Source organism: Cibotium barometz, chromosome 10 (genome assembly GCF_041138505.1).
Source record: "Cibotium barometz isolate CiBa-2024 chromosome 10, ASM4113850v1, whole genome shotgun sequence".
In the NCBI taxonomy this organism is placed as follows: domain Eukaryota; kingdom Viridiplantae; phylum Streptophyta; class Polypodiopsida; order Cyatheales; family Cibotiaceae; genus Cibotium; species Cibotium barometz.
Genome location: NC_141055.1, coordinates 10352116 through 10370429, shown reverse-complemented (window position 1 = coordinate 10370429; position 18314 = coordinate 10352116).

Sequence of the window (18314 nt, the reverse complement as noted above, 5' to 3'; positions counted from 1 at the left end):
ACTATTACGTACGACTAGTACTATTGCTATGTGCTTGGATGGTTTCAAACGGGAGAGGTTGAATGCTTTTGAATCTATTATATTAACTTCACCTTCCACTCGCCCGTTAGTTGATCGTGTTTCCAGTTAATGTTCCTTGTCATTGTGAACGACACTCTATTTGATCAGGGTATGAATAAATCCTTGTGTCTACATGCTCGTTAGGGCACGAAGTGACTTCTAATGCTATAGGCATCGATAGTTGGTTGAGCCCCAAAGTGCAGTCCCAATGCTGTAGACATCAATAGTTGGTTGAGCCTCAAAGTGCCACAAGCATTTTCCAATTATATCTCATGTTGGGGATCTTTCTTGATACTTTGAAAGGTTGCTAATATCTCATAGAGACAAGAAACCTAAATTCCTTCCAGTACCAAATGGAAATCGCAATGCTAAAGCACTAAAATTAGGATTCTGGGAGTATATGTCCCTCCCACTAGCTACAATACATTGGTTGTGGTCATTACGGGTTTGGAGGTCTAAGAGGGGCTAATCATGAACTTTCAATAAAGAACTAATTGGTTGTAGATGTTAGGTAAGGATTGTTGTTGGATGTACAACAAGGACATCAATTATCTTCAGTTACATGAATAAGTACATCCTTATACTTGACACTATTTATTTTGAAATTATTAAATATTTGTGATTCCAACGTGTCCTTGATTTTGGTATTTTATGAGTTTGTGATGTACTTGATTATATAACTATATTTGATAATCATATTGTGATAGACAAGTATCAATTCTTATGTGGTATCTAGGTTACTAAATTTTAGAGTCGTAAAGACATAACAAACCAAATATTTTAGAGTATTTATGATCTCAAATCTAACTTTTATCCCACTTTACCAAGTGCTTAGAATATGGAGAATATGTCGTATGTAAATTAGAAAAGTTGATAGATTAAATTAATCCTTAACATACACGACCATAGGAAACCTACACGATAATGCTAAAATTTATATAAATTAAATTTATAGGGTAGGAATACCAAAGTTTATTTATAATAAAGGGAATAAATGGAATTATTCATTGTGTATAAATTGTTTAATCAATAAAGCATGTGTTTTGAAATCAATTTTTTTTTAAAATCAACCTTAAGAAAATTCGCTTACAAGATATCTAGACTAAATCAATGTTCTGAATGTAATCAAAGATGGATGTTTGTTTAGCTTTCGTTTTAGGTTTTGTTGAAGTGCACACTTCCTTGTGTGATATTTAAAACATAATCATCTAATTTTTGTAAATAAAACAAAAATTTAATAAGTGGTGATTGTGTGTATTCTTAACACAAGAGATTGGTCATCTATTTGAGCATTATTCAAGTCAAGAGCTTATCTTAGCCTTGTTGAAGCATGTGTCATCAGGTCTTGTCTTGGAGAGGCATTAATGCAAATTTTCTATGTGGATGCTTTAGTTGTTGCGTCCCCACTCCATTGTCACCCGTTGCCAAAGGAGTGAAGGAAGCTCTCTCTATGCCTAGATGGAAGCAACAAGAGATGGTCCATTGTGATGGTTCTCTCTCATAAAAGGTAAACAAAGAAACTAATGAAAGAGAAAAATCTACAATTAAACCTATTTAAACAAGCATCTATCTAGTATGCAAGAATCCAACAACATGCAAGCAAGAAGAGAGAGAAAGGGGAGTTCACAAGTAAACTATTACAAGGAAATGATTGTGTGTTGCTTATTGTAAAAAATGACTAGTTTTCACACTAGGCTAACCAAACTTTAAAATGGTCTTTATCACTAGTCTTAAGCAACTATGTACATGAAGTCTATAGACTTTTCCTATTTGATATTAAGCTCATGGTAAGGGTGCTTTATGTGTTTCATCGTTGTCGTACAAAAGATGTGTGTCTGTTTGTGCGAGTAAGATGGCAAGGCACCTTAGGGTAGGTCGAGTGAGTGAAACCATGTTAACCAACGGAGTGAGTAACTTGGTGGTAAAGTTGTTGTTGGGGTGAAAGTGTGGATGATCCAAGATATGCCATGAAGTTGGTGACCGACATTAAGTGATATAGTTTGGGACTAATTTGTTTAGCTCGATATAAGAAAAAGTGGTGGGAAGCTTTGGGTAGCCTTGATGGCAAGCAACATGTCAAGGCGGCATGGAAAGTGATAGACAATGTAGCTGTTCTACATGCAAGGTCTCTAATACTAGTTGTCGAAGTGACGTAGACCCTTCAACATGAGGTAGTTGATAGAAACAGTATGTACTCTATGATTGGTGGAATGAGCACCAAGATCACCATGGAATGATTTACATGCAAAAATGGCGGACGAGATTTTCATGGCATGACATGAGAGTATGAGGATTCTTTGTGGCGAATACGTCGGCCAAGGTGAGGTTGTGCTGGTGATGAATTGGAGTTGAAGTAGAGGATACAGTATGAAAGCTCGTTGGAGGTAGTTGTAAGATCGAGGTTTCTTCAAACGATGGATCATACCATGAACCAAGCTTACGTTCCTTGCCATGGTCTCTCTCTCTCTCTCTCTCTCTCTCTCTCTCTCTCTCTCTCTCTCTCTCTCTCTCTCTCTCTCTCTCTCTCTCTCTCTCCCCCCCCCCATCTAGAGATGTGCTTGAGAGTTGGCATTGAGATGAGGTTAGTTACAGTTGCGTGTATTTGTGTGCCGAGAGATGCAAGAAGTGAAAAAATTGTGATACCCGTAGTGAAATATACAGGTGACATGCATGGGCAATGGGTAAAAGGTCTAAGTTCACCTATGGTGGGAAGCCAATACAAAGAGTTAGGAGATATGTCTACATGGGGGTCACTTTTGTTGTACCGCGCTTTACCATGAGGAGGGCGGCGGAGGACAGATTGACTAGAGGATATGTTGCACTCAGAGCCCTGCAGAGCCAGTGTGCACACATCCAGTTTCATGAACTTGGGACGAAGCTCTGGTTATTTGACACGTTGGTTACACCAACTCTTTTGTACGGCGCTCCCATTTGGGTTCCTCTCAATTGAAATTTGGAAGAATTTGGTGGATGAGAAATAGTCCTCAAGCTGGGAACTAGCTTCTTTACCCATTTCTGAATGTCAAGCCTAGCCTTAAACAAAAGGATAAGGCATCTAACACCTTCTTGATACAAGCTAGCATCAAAAGAGTCACTTGTATCTTTAAGACTTAGTCGTAAACTTGGCACCATAGGTGTAGCCACATGATTACAGTCTTCAAGATTGAACCTCTTCAACAATGTATCTATGTAGTTCCTCTGCAGCATAATAATGCCATCATTACGTTGTCAAAACTCAAATGTCCAAGTAAGAGTGCAACGGTTCAAGATCTGACATCTTAAAAGACTTCTCTAAATTAGCTATAAAAGCTGAAATATAATCATCATTAGAACTTGTGAGCATCATGTAATCAATGTATAACACGATGATCAATAAAACTTAATCTCCTTAATATAAAGGGTATCGTTAGTTGGGCTGCTGTAAAAACCTTGTGCAACCAAGTATGCATGTATCTTTTCATACCATGCTCTAGAAGCTTGCTTAAGACCATATAAAGCTTTTTTCAATATGCATACTTTTGATTCTTGATTTTTTGGAATAAAACCACGAGGCTGAGATACATATACCTCTTCATGCAAATCTTCATTCAAGAAAGCAATTTTGATAGTACATTTTAACCTCTCTGTGTTGCAAATGCAATGATAATTCTCATGGTAGTCATTCGACATGTGGGTGCAAAGGTTTCACCATAGTCAACGTCTTTCTTTTGTATATAATCCTTTGCAACAAGCCTAGTTTTGTATCGCTCAACATTGCCATTCGCTTTACGTTTAAGCTTGTAGACCCATTCTACCAAATCCCATGTATCATTTTTGAGTATTGAATCATACTCATAGTGTATAGCACTCATCCAATTTTTTGATTCCTTTGCTTTCTCAAAGGAGAAAGGTTCTACTTCATTACATAATTAGCAATAAGAGCATAACCTGTGTCAACAAGAGATACATGATGAGAGCTTGCATGTGTTTTGCTAAGCAACGGTATGGTCAATTTGCTGTCACGTAGTGTCTGCACCAGTCATTTTGGCATACTTTTAGGCTTCACATTTATCTCATCAATAGGTTGATCTGTGGGTTGAAAAAGATGTTGATTTGTAACTTGTGTGGGCTAATTTTCAGCATTCCTTGGATTGTCCAAATTCTCTATATCAATGTGTCGTGCATTAAACAATGGAAAGAGTGTTGAATTTGTCCTGCGAATATACATTTTGTTGTTTTTTACATGAAAGCAAGATCTTTCACAAATAGAATATCTCTACTCACATTGGTAGTAGGATGATAGCGACGATAACTCTTACTTTCTAAGCTGTATCCCAGAAAAATACATTTAACAGCCTTATCATTAAAGTTTGTTGCGAAGTTACTTAAGCACAAGTGCATAAGCAAGACAGCCAAAAATGCGTGAGTGAGTCCTAGAGGACTTTCTGTCATTCTAAGCTTTAAAAGGCGTAATTGTATACAAAGCCTTTGTAGGACACTTGTTCACAAAATCTGTTGCACACATGACTCCTTCTAGTCAAAAACCATGAGGTAACTCGACTTTTGACCATACAACGTGCCATCTATATGAGAGACATGTTTTCACGTTAGCTACACTATTCAGGTGTAATTTTTGGGACAGCTCTAACTGAACCATTCTTAGGAAATGATGTTTACAACATTTTTCCAAGAATACAGCTCTCACAAACATGTTTGATAGAGGCTTCAAGATGTGGCAGCTTAGACAGCATGTCATGTTTATTCAAATGTAGCAAATTATCAAAGTTTAAGTGAATAAAGCATGTATGCTACGGCTTAGCATTAACCATTGTCTTTGTGGCAAAAACTGTACATATAGAATGCCTTTATCTTTCATATGCATCTAGCTTAGAAAAGCCATGAGACAAAGTACCAGAAGAAACAATTGTCTTGTCATCACTGCGATCATGAACAATACATCTGTCATCCTCAAACTGAACCACTAAGCCAGCCTTAGTAATGGCAGAGACGGATAATAAGTTTTTCTTGATCCCTGGTACATATAATACATCTAAAAGCATGATTGTTCCACCATTTGCAACAGTGAGACTAATTTTACTAACTCCTTTTACAAGATATGAGTTGTTTGTACATTTTATAGTGTTTCTCTGTGGAGTAGATTCAAGTGATGCGAATAGACTGCGATAAGAAGTAATGTGCTTACTAGCATCACTGTACATATGTTATAGCTATGCATGCATTCTTATGCCAAGGCTCATAATTACATTTAACAATGAAAGCCCAATCATCATATGTTGTCCGATGACTCTGATTTTGGCTTGTAATTACCTTGAGGAAAGGATTTACCTTTATCTCCGTTGACTCGTAGTAAAAGCGTTCATATGTACGCATGATAGATCTGTTTTGCTTGGATTGCTCTTCTTACAAAAGCACATAAACCAACTCCTCAAAATTCAAGGCATTTGGATTGTCTTTCATCATGAGCGTGATGGTAGAAGCAAAACCTTGATGTGATTTTGGCAACGCATTCAAGACAATAGGCATGAATGAACTGTTAGGATATATTTCATCAATGAACTGTTAGGATATATTTCATCAATACTACCTAAATGCTCCTTAAAATCCTTGATTTTTGTAAGGAAACTATCCATAGAGTTTCCCTCATCCATATACTCTGACTCTTATTGCTTGTGTATACAAGAAATACGTGCTTCATTACATACCTGGCACAATGACGCAAGTGCATCCCAAGCACGTTTTGCAGTCCTACATGACCAAATGTGAGGAATGATACTCCTCTTAATTGACAAAGCAAGCAATGCATATACTTGCACATCTCTTTCATGCCACTTTGTTTGGTTTTGTGTAGTAGGTATGCTATGCTGTCTGCAGATGTGCCTTCTACATTATGTTCATCAAAGGAACCAGGATGTTTCTTAATGTCAACCCAATATTCCATAGCCCGTTGGCTACCAATACATGCCGCATTATACAGGACCATAACAGGTAGTTGGTTTCATTAAGCTTATCCTCAATGGAGATAACATCCGAAATACATCACTGTCGGCCATTTCTGATATTATTCAAGCAAGTAATCACGTAACTTGCAAAGTGCTGAGTGCCTTTAATGCAACCAATGTGGTTGCTAATAAGGTCGTTGACAATGGAGACTTGCAAGGTGTATGAAAGAAATGTAGAGTATAGTCAATAGAAATTTTACTCATAAAGCGCAGAGATCGATGTTGAAGTGAAGCTTGTAGATGCTTTCTCGCATATTTGCACACCTATTTGTAGTAGATCTAACAAAACTACTACAAAATTCGATTAAGAACAGCACAAATTCGGTTTCCGAAGATATCTACAGTAATAGCAAAGCAGAAATCGCGCAAACGGCTCCTAAAGCGCACCTAGAACAAAAATCTATTGGAAAAAAATTAGTGCACACTTCACAGTCCTCTTTCTTCTTCCAAAAGGGCTCCTTGATCCGATTCAAGAAGACAAACGACTCAGGGTGAGGGATAGGCAGCACCATAGGGACGAGGAGCTTATGCTATGATACCAAATGTTGGAAATAGGGTTGTGGGAATGCACACACAGTGGAGGAGCTCAAGAGAGCACACAATGAGATGATAGATAGATAATGAATGTGTACCGCACAATAGTGTGTTCACATATGACTACATACGTGTCTCTCATGTATGGAAAGAGGTGCTCTTACTTTCCATGATCTATATCCATTTGGCACCTTCTTAAAAGCTCACACTAGCATCCACCATTTTGAATGAGAAAATTTGAACACATAAGCCCTACCCTACTTTGTATACATAACCTATTAGTAAGCAATCAACAACACCATAAATCATCAAGCTTAGGGCCACGAAGAGATGTAAGCTAAGCGTTTAAGCATCTTGCTAAGAAAAGCTTTCCAACAAGAGAGTTCAAGAACAAAGCTATTCGATGATGTTGTTTGTGGTCTCCTTTAGTATTTTGTTCCGAAGAATTCTTTCCATGGAAATACTTTCAACACAAGATATTAGTGTTTTATTTCTAAGAAATTCTTACAATAGAAATACTTTTAACACAAAATATTAGTTAAAAAAGTTTTATAAACATAGTCTTCCATGGTCGTGTTTTAATTTACTTTGAAAAATATCTTAGATAAATTTTCAAGCAATCTATAAATGTAATACAAAAAAATTTCTCCATATATTTTGGCTATCACTTTTTTTATATAGGTCTCTATGAAGGTGGGATAATTACAGTATTTTCATGCTATTTTTAGAGTTTCTAAACTCTTAAAATTACTAAGTGTATGTTTTTTTTTGAAAACTTTGTCATAGATAGATGTGCTAACCTAGGAGTCTCGAGTAATTTCATTGAGTTCCAAGTTGATTATTCTTTTTATGGTTGAGCACCAAATCTACACATGGATGTCTCATGGTTCCCCAAGCGTTTGAATGTGCACACTAGAGCAGGCTGCAAATGCAGACATGCGGTTTTGTCTATATATTGAGCACCATAAAAGCTCTTCTTGGGTAAAGATGTGCATTGTCAGAAGGTTTCTTTACCTCTTTAATTTGACCTTCTTTAAGTTAATTTGACCTTCTTTAAGTTACTTTTGTGGCTCAATTTTTGAGCTTGTATTAAATCACAATTAGAGTTTCCATGGCTCAATGATTCTCAATGGCATTGACATATAACCAGAGTCGACATAATCACTTTCTTACTCTCGTCAAGAATGGGCTTTAATAGATATCATGACTCTTGGAGTTCATGCAGATATGTGTGTTATAAACTCCCAACAACGATAGCATTGTAGTGTAGTATATGAAACTTTTAATGGACTACATTATATGAGAATGGAGAGCCTCATTGTTGTCTCTCTTAAAGTGAATGTTGTCGAGTATGAGAGTTGGAGATGTAAGGCTCTCTTCTTGCATGAGGTTTGCATTCGACATATTTTTGTGAAATATTGCCACTATTACGTACGACTAGTACTATTGCTATGTGCTTGGATGGTTTCAAACGGGAGAGGTTGAATGCTTTTGAATCTATTATATTAACTTCACCTTCCACTCGCCCATTAGTTGATCGTGTTTCCAGTTAATGTTCCTTGTCATTGTGAACGACACTCTATTTGATCAGGGTATGAATAAATCCTTGTGTCTACATGCTCGTTAGGGCACGAAGTGACTTCTAATGCTATAGGCATCGATAGTTGGTTGAGCCCCAAAGTGCAGTCCCAATGCTGTAGACATCAATAGTTGGTTGAGCCTCAAAGTGCCACAAGCATTTTCCAATTATATCTCATGTTGGGGATCTTTCTTGATACTTTGAAAGGTTGCTAATATCTCATAGAGACAAGAAACCTAAATTCCTTCCAGTACCAAATGGAAATCGCAATGCTAAAGCACTAAAATTAGGATTCTGGGAGTATATGTCCCTCCCACTAGCTACAATACATTGGTTGTGGTCAATACGGGTTTGGAGGTCTAAGAGGGGCTAATCATGAACTTTCAATAAAGAACTAATTGGTTGTAGATGTTAGGTAAGGATTGTTGTTGGATGTACAACAAGGACATCAATTATCTTCAGTTACATGAATAAGTACATCCTTATACTTGACACTATTTATTTTGAAATTATTAAATATTTGTGATTCCAACGTGTCCTTGATTTTGGTATTTTATGAGTTTGTGATGTACTTGATTATATAACTATATTTGATAATCATATTGTGATAGACAAGTATCAATTCTTATGTGGTATCTAGGTTACTAAATTTTAGAGTCGTAAAGACATAACAAACCAAATATTTTAGAGTATTTATGATCTCAAATCTAACTTTTATCCCACTTTACCAAGTGCTTAGAATATGGAGAATATGTCGTATGTAAATTAGAAAAGTTGATAGATTAAATTAATCCTTAACATACACGACCATAGGAAACCTACACGATAATGCTAAAATTTATATAAATTAAATTTATAGGGTAGGAATACCAAAGTTTATTTATAATAAAGGGAATAAATGGAATTATTCATTGTGTATAAATTGTTTAATCAATAAAGCATGTGTTTTGAAATCAATTTTTTTTAAAAATCAACCTTAAGAAAATTCGCTTACAAGATATCTAGACTAAATCAATGTTCTGAATGTAATCAAAGATGGATGTTTGTTTAGCTTTCGTTTTAGGTTTTGTTGAAGTGCACACTTCCTTGTGTGATATTTAAAACATAATCATCTAATTTTTGTAAATAAAACAAAAATTTAATAAGTGGTGATTGTGTGTATTCTTAACACAAGAGATTGGTCATCTATTTGAGCATTATTCAAGTCAAGAGCTTATCTTAGCCTTGTTGAAGCATGTGTCATCAGGTCTTGTCTTGGAGAGGCATTAATGCAAATTTTCTATGTGGATGCTTTAGTTGTTGCGTCCCCACTCCATTGTCACCCGTTGCCAAAGGAGTGAAGGAAGCTCTCTCTATGCCTAGATGGAAGCAACAAGAGATGGTCCATTGTGATGGTTCTCTCTCATAAAAGGTAAACAAAGAAACTAATGAAAGAGAAAAATCTACAATTAAACCTATTCAAACAAGCATCTATCTAGTATACAAGAATCCAACAACATGCAAGCAAGAAGAGAGAGAAAGGGGAGTTCACAAGTAAACTATTACAAGGAAATGATTGTGTGTTGCTTATTGTAAAAAATGACTAGTTTTCACACTAGGCTAACCAAACTTTAAAATGGTCTTTATCACTAGTCTTAAGCAACTATGTACATGAAGTCTATAGACTTTTCCTATTTGATATTAAGCTCATGGTAAGGGTGCTTTATGTGTTTCATCGTTGTCGTACAAAAGATGTGTGTCTGTTTGTGCGAGTAAGATGGCAAGGCACCTTAGGGTAGGTCGAGTGAGTGAAACCATGTTAACCAACGGAGTGAGTAACTTGGTGGTAAAGTTGTTGTTGGGGTGAAAGTGTGGATGATCCAAGATATGCCATGAAGTTGGTGACCGACATTAAGTGATATAGTTTGGGACTAATTTGTTTAGCTCGATATAAGAAAAAGTGGTGGGAAGCTTTGGGTAGCCTTGATGGCAAGCAACATGTCAAGGCGGCATGGAAAGTGATAGACAATGTAGCTGTTCTACATGCAAGGTCTCTAATACTAGTTGTCGAAGTGACGTAGACCCTTCAACATGAGGTAGTTGATAGAAACAGTATGTACTCTATGATTGGTGGAATGAGCACCAAGATCACCATGGAATGATTTACATGCAAAAATGGCGGACGAGATTTTCATGGCATGACATGAGAGTATGAGGATTCTTTGTGGCGAATACGTCGGCCAAGGTGAGGTTGTGCTGGTGATGAATTGGAGTTGAAGTAGAGGATACGTATGAAAGCTCGTTGGAGGTAGTTGTAAGATCGAGGTTTCTTCAAACGATGGATCATACCATGAACCAAGCTTACGTTCCTTGCCATGGTCTCTCTCTCTCTCTCTCTCTCTCTCTCTCTCCTCTCTCTCTCTCTCTCTCTCTCTCCCCCCCCCATCTAGAGATGTGCTTGAGAGTTGGCATTGAGATGAGGTTAGTTACAGTTGCGTGTATTTGTGTGCCGAGAGATGCAAGAAGTGAAAAAATTGTGATACCCGTAGTGAAATATACAGGTGACATGCATGGGCAATGGGTAAAAGGTCTAAGTTCACCTATGGTGGGAAGCCAATACAAAGAGTTAGGAGATATGTCTACATGGGGGTCACTTTTGTTGTACCGCGCTTTACCATGAGGAGGGCGGCGGAGGACAGATTGACTAGAGGATATGTTGCACTCAGAGCCCTGCAGAGCCAGTGTGCACACATCCAGTTTCATGAACTTGGGACGAAGCTCTGGTTATTTGACACGTTGGTTACACCAACTCTTTTGTACGGCGCTCCCATTTGGGTTCCTCTCAATTGAAATTTGGAAGAATTTGGTGGATGAGAAATAGTCCTCAAGCTGGGAACTAGCTTCTTTACCCATTTCTGAATGTCAAGCCTAGCCTTAAACAAAAGGATAAGGCATCTAACACCTTCTTGATACAAGCTAGCATCAAAAGAGTCACTTGTATCTTTAAGACTTAGTCGTAAACTTGGCACCATAGGTGTAGCCACATGATTACAGTCTTCAAGATTGAACCTCTTCAACAATGTATCTATGTAGTTCCTCTGCAGCATAATAATGCCATCATTACGTTGTCAAAACTCAAATGTCCAAGTAAGAGTGCAACGGTTCAAGATCTGACATCTTAAAAGACTTCTCTAAATTAGCTATAAAAGCTGAAATATAATCATCATTAGAACTTGTGAGCATCATGTAATCAATGTATAACACGATGATCAATAAAACTTAATCTCCTTAATATAAAGGGTATCGTTAGTTGGGCTGCTGTAAAAACCTTGTGCAACCAAGTATGCATGTATCTTTTCATACCATGCTCTAGAAGCTTGCTTAAGACCATATAAAGCTTTTTTCAATATGCATACTTTTGATTCTTGATTTTTTGGAATAAAACCACGAGGCTGAGATACATATACCTCTTCATGCAAATCTTCATTCAAGAAAGCAATTTTGATAGTACATTTTAACCTCTCTGTGTTGCAAATGCAATGATAATTCTCATGGTAGTCATTCGACATGTGGGTGCAAAGGTTTCACCATAGTCAACGTCTTTCTTTTGTATATAATCCTTTGCAACAAGCCTAGTTTTGTATCGCTCAACATTGCCATTCGCTTTACGTTTAAGCTTGTAGACCCATTCTACCAAATCCCATGTATCATTTTTGAGTATTGAATCATACTCATAGTGTATAGCACTCATCCAATTTTTTGATTCCTTTGCTTTCTCAAAGGAGAAAGGTTCTACTTCATTACATAATTAGCAATAAGAGCATAACCTGTGTCAACAAGAGATACATGATGAGAGCTTGCATGTGTTTTGCTAAGCAACGGTATGGTCAATTTGCTGTCACGTAGTGTCTGCACCAGTCATTTTGGCATACTTTTAGGCTTCACATTTATCTCATCAATAGGTTGATCTGTGGGTTGAAAAAGATGTTGATTTGTAACTTGTGTGGGCTAATTTTCAGCATTCCTTGGATTGTCCAAATTCTCTATATCAATGTGTCGTGCATTAAACAATGGAAAGAGTGTTGAATTTGTCCTGCGAATATACATTTTGTTGTTTTTTACATGAAAGCAAGATCTTTCACAAATAGAATATCTCTACTCACATTGGTAGTAGGATGATAGCGACGATAACTCTTACTTTCTAAGCTGTATCCCAGAAAAATACATTTAACAGCCTTATCATTAAAGTTTGTTGCGAAGTTACTTAAGCACAAGTGCATAAGCAAGACAGCCAAAAATGCGTGAGTGAGTCCTAGAGGACTTTCTGTCATTCTAAGCTTTAAAAGGCGTAATTGTATACAAAGCCTTTGTAGGACACTTGTTCACAAAATATGTTGCACACATGACTCCTTCTAGTCAAAAACCATGAGGTAACTCGACTTTTGACCATACAACGTGCCATCTATATGAGAGACATGTTTTCACGTTAGCTACACTATTCAGGTGTAATTTTTGGGACAGCTCTAACTGAACCATTCTTAGGAAATGATGTTTACAACATTTTTCCAAGAATACAGCTCTCACAAACATGTTTGATAGAGGCTTCAAGATGTGGCAGCTTAGACAGCATGTCATGTTTATTCAAATGTAGCAAATTATCAAAGTTTAAGTGAATAAAGCATGTATGCTACGGCTTAGCATTAACCATTGTCTTTGTGGCAAAAACTGTACATATAGAATGCCTTTATCTTTCATATGCATCTAGCTTAGAAAAGCCATGAGACAAAGTACCAGAAGAAACAATTGTCTTGTCATCACTGCGATCATGAACAATACATCTGTCATCCTCAAACTGAACCACTAAGCCAGCCTTAGTAATGGCAGAGACGGATAATAAGTTTTTCTTGATCCCTGGTACATATAATACATCTAAAAGCATGATTGTTCCACCATTTGCAACAGTGAGACTAATTTTACTAACTCCTTTTACAAGATATGAGTTGTTTGTACATTTTATAGTGTTTCTCTGTGGAGTAGATTCAAGTGATGCGAATAGACTGCGATAAGAAGTAATGTGCTTACTAGCATCACTGTACATATGTTATAGCTATGCATGCATTCTTATGCCAAGGCTCATAATTACATTTAACAATGAAAGCCCAATCATCATATGTTGTCCGATGACTCTGATTTTGGCTTGTAATTACCTTGAGGAAAGGATTTACCTTTATCTCCGTTGACTCGTAGTAAAAGCGTTCATATGTACGCATGATAGATCTGTTTTGCTTGGATTGCTCTTCTTACAAAAGCACATAAACCAACTCCTCAAAATTCAAGGCATTTGGATTGTCTTTCATCATGAGCGTGATGGTAGAAGCAAAACCTTGATGTGATTTTGGCAACGCATTCAAGACAATAGGCATGAATGAACTGTTAGGATATATTTCATCAATGAACTGTTAGGATATATTTCATCAATACTACCTAAATGCTCCTTAAAATCCTTGATTTTTGTAAGGAAACTATCCATAGAGTTTCCCTCATCCATATACTCTGACTCTTATTGCTTGTGTATACAAGAAATACGTGCTTCATTACATACCTGGCACAATGACGCAAGTGCATCCCAAGCACGTTTTGCAGTCCTACATGACCAAATGTGAGGAATGATACTCCTCTTAATTGACAAAGCAAGCAATGCATATACTTGCACATCTCTTTCATGCCACTTTGTTTGGTTTTGTGTAGTAGGTATGCTATGCTGTCTGCAGATGTGCCTTCTACATTATGTTCATCAAAGGAACCAGGATGTTTCTTAATGTCAACCCAATATTCCATAGCCCGTTGGCTACCAATACATGCCGCATTATACAGGACCATAACAGGTAGTTGGTTTCATTAAGCTTATCCTCAATGGAGATAACATCCGAAATACATCACTGTCGGCCATTTCTGATATTATTCAAGCAAGTAATCACGTAACTTGCAAAGTGCTGAGTGCCTTTAATGCAACCAATGTGGTTGCTAATAAGGTCGTTGACAATGGAGACTTGCAAGGTGTATGAAAGAAATGTAGAGTATAGTCAATAGAAATTTTACTCATAAAGCGCAGAGATCGATGTTGAAGTGAAGCTTGTAGATGCTTTCTCGCATATTTGCACACCTATTTGTAGTAGATCTAACAAAACTACTACAAAATTCGATTAAGAACAGCACAAATTCGGTTTCCGAAGATATCTACAGTAATAGCAAAGCAGAAATCGCGCAAACGGCTCCTAAAGCGCACCTAGAACAAAAATCTATTGGAAAAAAATTAGTGCACACTTCACAGTCCTCTTTCTTCTTCCAAAAGGGCTCCTTGATCCGATTCAAGAAGACAAACGACTCAGGGTGAGGGATAGGCAGCACCATAGGGACGAGGAGCTTATGCTATGATACCAAATGTTGGAAATAGGGTTGTGGGAATGCACACACAGTGGAGGAGCTCAAGAGAGCACACAATGAGATGATAGATAGATAATGAATGTGTACCGCACAATAGTGTGTTCACATATGACTACATACGTGTCTCTCATGTATGGAAAGAGGTGCTCTTACTTTCCATGATCTATATCCATTTGGCACCTTCTTAAAAGCTCACACTAGCATCCACCATTTTGAATGAGAAAATTTGAACACATAAGCCCTACCCTACTTTGTATACATAACCTATTAGTAAGCAATCAACAACACCATAAATCATCAAGCTTAGGGCCACGAAGAGATGTAAGCTAAGCGTTTAAGCATCTTGCTAAGAAAAGCTTTCCAACAAGAGAGTTCAAGAACAAAGCTATTCGATGATGTTGTTTGTGGTCTCCTTTAGTATTTTGTTCCGAAGAATTCTTTCCATGGAAATACTTTCAACACAAGATATTAGTGTTTTATTTCTAAGAAATTCTTACAATAGAAATACTTTTAACACAAAATATTAGTTAAAAAAGTTTTATAAACATAGTCTTCCATGGTCGTGTTTTAATTTACTTTGAAAAATATCTTAGATAAATTTTCAAGCAATCTATAAATGTAATACAAAAAAATTTCTCCATATATTTTGGCTATCACTTTTTTTATATAGGTCTCTATGAAGGTGGGATAATTACAGTATTTTCATGCTATTTTTAGAGTTTCTAAACTCTTAAAATTACTAAGTGTATGTTTTTTTTTGAAAACTTTGTCATAGATAGATGTGCTAACCTAGGAGTCTCGAGTAATTTCATTGAGTTCCAAGTTGATTATTCTTTTTATGGTTGAGCACCAAATCTACACATGGATGTCTCATGGTTCCCCAAGCGTTTGAATGTGCACACTAGAGCAGGCTGCAAATGCAGACATGCGGTTTTGTCTATATATTGAGCACCATAAAAGCTCTTCTTGGGTAAAGATGTGCATTGTCAGAAGGTTTCTTTACCTCTTTAATTTGACCTTCTTTAAGTTAATTTGACCTTCTTTAAGTTACTTTTGTGGCTCAATTTTTGAGCTTGTATTAAATCACAATTAGAGTTTCCATGGCTCAATGATTCTCAATGGCATTGACATATAACCAGAGTCGACATAATCACTTTCTTACTCTCGTCAAGAATGGGCTTTAATAGATATCATGACTCTTGGAGTTCATGCAGATATGTGTGTTATAAACTCCCAACAACGATAGCATTGTAGTGTAGTATATGAAACTTTTAATGGACTACATTATATGAGAATGGAGAGCCTCATTGTTGTCTCTCTTAAAGTGAATGTTGTCGAGTATGAGAGTTGGAGATGTAAGGCTCTCTTCTTGCATGAGGTTTGCATTCGACATATTTTTGTGAAATATTGCCACTATTACGTACGACTAGTACTATTGCTATGTGCTTGGATGGTTTCAAACGGGAGAGGTTGAATGCTTTTGAATCTATTATATTAACTTCACCTTCCACTCGCCCATTAGTTGATCGTGTTTCCAGTTAATGTTCCTTGTCATTGTGAACGACACTCTATTTGATCAGGGTATGAATAAATCCTTGTGTCTACATGCTCGTTAGGGCACGAAGTGACTTCTAATGCTATAGGCATCGATAGTTGGTTGAGCCCCAAAGTGCAGTCCCAATGCTGTAGACATCAATAGTTGGTTGAGCCTCAAAGTGCCACAAGCATTTTCCAATTATATCTCATGTTGGGGATCTTTCTTGATACTTTGAAAGGTTGCTAATATCTCATAGAGACAAGAAACCTAAATTCCTTCCAGTACCAAATGGAAATCGCAATGCTAAAGCACTAAAATTAGGATTCTGGGAGTATATGTCCCTCCCACTAGCTACAATACATTGGTTGTGGTCAATACGGGTTTGGAGGTCTAAGAGGGGCTAATCATGAACTTTCAATAAAGAACTAATTGGTTGTAGATGTTAGGTAAGGATTGTTGTTGGATGTACAACAAGGACATCAATTATCTTCAGTTACATGAATAAGTACATCCTTATACTTGACACTATTTATTTTGAAATTATTAAATATTTGTGATTCCAACGTGTCCTTGATTTTGGTATTTTATGAGTTTGTGATGTACTTGATTATATAACTATATTTGATAATCATATTGTGATAGACAAGTATCAATTCTTATGTGGTATCTAGGTTACTAAATTTTAGAGTCGTAAAGACATAACAAACCAAATATTTTAGAGTATTTATGATCTCAAATCTAACTTTTATCCCACTTTACCAAGTGCTTAGAATATGGAGAATATGTCGTATGTAAATTAGAAAAGTTGATAGATTAAATTAATCCTTAACATACACGACCATAGGAAACCTACACGATAATGCTAAAATTTATATAAATTAAATTTATAGGGTAGGAATACCAAAGTTTATTTATAATAAAGGGAATAAATGGAATTATTCATTGTGTATAAATTGTTTAATCAATAAAGCATGTGTTTTGAAATCAATTTTTTTTAAAAATCAACCTTAAGAAAATTCGCTTACAAGATATCTAGACTAAATCAATGTTCTGAATGTAATCAAAGATGGATGTTTGTTTAGCTTTCGTTTTAGGTTTTGTTGAAGTGCACACTTCCTTGTGTGATATTTAAAACATAATCATCTAATTTTTGTAAATAAAACAAAAATTTAATAAGTGGTGATTGTGTGTATTCTTAACACAAGAGATTGGTCATCTATTTGAGCATTATTCAAGTCAAGAGCTTATCTTAGCCTTGTTGAAGCATGTGTCATCAGGTCTTGTCTTGGAGAGGCATTAATGCAAATTTTCTATGTGGATGCTTTAGTTGTTGCGTCCCCACTCCATTGTCACCCGTTGCCAAAGGAGTGAAGGAAGCTCTCTCTATGCCTAGATGGAAGCAACAAGAGATGGTCCATTGTGATGGTTCTCTCTCATAAAAGGTAAACAAAGAAACTAATGAAAGAGAAAAATCTACAATTAAACCTATTCAAACAAGCATCTATCTAGTATGCAAGAATCCAACAACATGCAAGCAAGAAGAGAGAGAAAGGGGAGTTCACAAGTAAACTATTACAAGGAAATGATTGTGTGTTGCTTATTGTAAAAAATGACTAGTTTTCACACTAGGCTAACCAAACTTTAAAATGGTCTTTATCACTAGTCTTAAGCAACTATGTACATGAAGTCTATAGACTTTTCCTATTTGATATTAAGCTCATGGTAAGGGTGCTTTATGTGTTTCATCGTTGTCGTACAAAAGATGTGTGTCTGTTTGTGCGAGTAAGATGGCAAGGCACCTTAGGGTAGGTCGAGTGAGTGAAACCATGTTAACCAACGGAGTGAGTAACTTGGTGGTAAAGTTGTTGTTGGGGTGAAAGTGTGGATGATCCAAGATATGCCATGAAGTTGGTGACCGACATTAAGTGATATAGTTTGGGACTAATTTGTTTAGCTCGATATAAGAAAAAGTGGTGGGAAGCTTTGGGTAGCCTTGATGGCAAGCAACATGTCAAGGCGGCATGGAAAGTGATAGACAATGTAGCTGTTCTACATGCAAGGTCTCTAATACTAGTTGTCGAAGTGACGTAGACCCTTCAACATGAGGTAGTTGATAGAAACAGTATGTACTCTATGATTGGTGGAATGAGCACCAAGATCACCATGGAATGATTTACATGCA